Here is a 3,041-nt window from a genome sequence, read left to right on the forward strand (position 1 = left end):
AAATTTGCAGGTTTGTATAAGAAGATGTAAAACTTGTTAAAACCTGTATTAAGAGGAGTTCAAAGGTTAGGGAGTTTGGCAAATCAATGTTTATACTTGCATTACACTTGTACTGGCAGGAAAGTAAAAGAGCTGACGAAAAGGGGGCAGAAACGACTATAGACTAGACTATAGTTAAAAATTTAGATTATACCAATGACTGGACAATAGACTAGAGTACAGACTAGGCAATAGACTAGAGTACATACTACAAACTATACTATAAACTAGACTATATACTAGAATATAGATTAGACTAAAGACTAGACTATAGACTATACTATAGACTAGAATAAAGACTGGACTATAGACAGGACTATAGACTGGAATATAGAATTGACTAAAGACTAGACTATAAAATATAGACTATAGACTAGACTATAGACTAGACTATATACTAGACTGTAGACTAGACTATAGGCTAGACTATAGACTATAGACTAGACTATAGACTAGACTATAGACTAGACTATAGACTAGACTATTGACTAGACTATAGACTAGATTATAGACTAGACTGTAGACTAGACTATAGACTAGACTATAGACTAGACTATAGACTAGACTATAGACTAGACTATAGACTAGACTATAGACTAGACTATAGACTAGACTATAGACTAGACTATAGACTAGACTATAGACTAGACTATAGACTAGACTATAGACTAGACTATAGACTAGACTATAGACTAGACTATAGACTAGACTATAGACTAGACTATAGACTAGACTATAGACTAGACTATAGACTAGACTATAGACTAGACTATAGACTAGACTATAGACTAGACTATAGACCAGACTATAGACCAGACTATAGACTAGACTATAGACTAGAATATAGACTAGACCATAGACTAGACTATATACTAGACTATAGACTAGACTATAGACTAGAATATAGACTAGACTATAGACTAGAATATAGACTAAACTATAGACTAGACTATAGACTAGACTATAGACTAGAATATAGACTAGACTATAGACTAGACTATAGACTAGACTATAGACTCTATAATATACAGTTATTGCCCACTCCTGTAGCGAAAGTGTTGGCAAACAAAGGTGTTAAGACAAAAGGCATTACGAGAGAAAAAATGAAAATGGTAAAAGAAGTAGTGCACTCTTGCTACACATCTGATTATATTTAGTCTTTATATTTTCGTCAGTTTTGCTAGTGTTGGGAATATTTTGCTTACAAGATTTTTTGGAAAATTTTAAAAACTCTCTGCTGTTTTTTTTTTTTTTTTTTTGAGAATTTTTAGCTTTTGCATTATGGAATAATTCCCATAAGAATTCTGAGGTTACAAATGGAAAATTTTGTTTTGTTACTAAAGATTCGTTAGGGTTGCATTGTACTGCATACATATCCAATTATATACTGTGAATATATTCATGCATGCTTTTATACTTATGTACATAAATTCATACACAACTTGTGCAGGTGAATGAGTTCTTAGCATGAATGTCTATGAGACCTTGTTGGTTTCGGTTAAAACACTTTACATTTTTTGAAATTCTAATATGTATTAAAATAGTTGAAAAAAAAGAAGAGAAAGAACGAAAGATTTGGTACGCCAAACAACAATGAAATATCGTCTTGTGCTCGTAATTTCAACAGCAGCATTGTTTATAAATATTTAAAATTTTAATCCTTTTAAAAATAAATTCTCATTAAATATTTAACAAATTATTTGAATTGAAGACAAGCATGAGTAAGTTTTGGTTTGTGGCATGTGGCAATGGTAGAAACACGAAAAAATATGTGTTGTGGCATATTGTATTAAGGTAGCGTGGCCGAGCGGTCTAAGGCGCTGGTTTAAGGCACCAGTCTCTTCGGAGGCGTGGGTTCGAATCCCACCGCTGCCAAAGTTAGTTTTTTTTTTGCGCAACTTAAAATTTAAATTCAATTTCTTTTTTCATTGAGCTCTTTTCCCATTACCAACATGTGTTGCTGCCACCCCGCTTTTTTTTGCCACCTTTGTGGAAATTTTTTTTGCACAATTTTTTGAATTTAATTTTGATAAATAAGTGTGCAAAATGAGCATTTGAAATTTGTACGCACACTGCTGTTTTAGCATCCGGCGCTACTTAAAAAGTTAGCAAATAGACTAACAAACTGCCGCATTTAAAACAACTCCAGTTAAAACCTTCCTCTAAAGTCTTTTTGTCAGTTGCCCACCTTAAGAAGTAGTAAGTTTCAATTAATAATATTTTCTCTTTTTTTAATTAAAAAAAAAACTATTTTAAAATCCTCCAGATAGCCTCCAAAGTAACTAAGTAAATACAGTTTCCTGAAAGTAGGTCCTATTTTATTCGTATACACTTTAATTTTAAAACTAAAATACTTAAGATGCTATTTTTCATCAGCATTCACATATATACGTATATAATACTTACGAGCGTTATTTTCTTTACATTATAACTTCCTACCAACCAATATGTAACTTAAATTATTGACAGAAATGAGACTAAAAATAGCAGCGGAACAATAGTCCAGATTACTCTCAATAGTCCAGACTATAGTCTAAACTTTATTGTAAAGACTATATATAGTCTTTAGTACACAATATAAAGCCCAGATCATAAGTAGTATACAGATCAGACTATAGTCTCTAGTCCTGACTATAGTCTATAGTCCACACTAAAGTGTTGTGTCCAGGCTATAGTTAAGAGTACAGACTAGTTTAGGCAATAGTCAATAGTCCAGGCTAGTCTACAGTCTAATCTATAGAGGAGTATATAGTCTAGTCTAAAGCCCAGTCTATAGTCTAGTCTATAGTCTAGTCCATAGTCTTGTCTATAGCCTTGCCTATAGTCTAGTCTATAGTATAGTCTATAGACTAGTCTATAGACTAGTCTATAGTCTAGTCTATAGTCTAGTCTGTAGTCTAGTCTATAGTCTAGTCTGCAGTCTAGTCTATACTATAGTCTATAGTCTAGTCTATAGTCTAGTCTATAGTCTAGTCTATAGTCTAGTATATAGTTTAGTCCAT

At 32.3% G+C, this 3,041-nt stretch overlaps 1 non-coding gene across 1 annotated transcript; it reads left to right on the forward strand.

Annotated features, from left to right (window-relative positions):
* Positions 1-1,832: 1,832 nt before the first annotated feature.
* On the forward strand, positions 1,833-1,914 carry Trnal-aag. Its single transcript has one exon. It is a non-coding gene; the product is annotated as a tRNA-Leu (tRNA).
* Positions 1,915-3,041: the final 1,127 nt, after the last annotated feature.

Source organism: Lucilia cuprina, chromosome 6, assembly GCF_022045245.1.
Source record: "Lucilia cuprina isolate Lc7/37 chromosome 6, ASM2204524v1, whole genome shotgun sequence".
Lineage (NCBI taxonomy): Eukaryota > Metazoa > Arthropoda > Insecta > Diptera > Calliphoridae > Lucilia > Lucilia cuprina.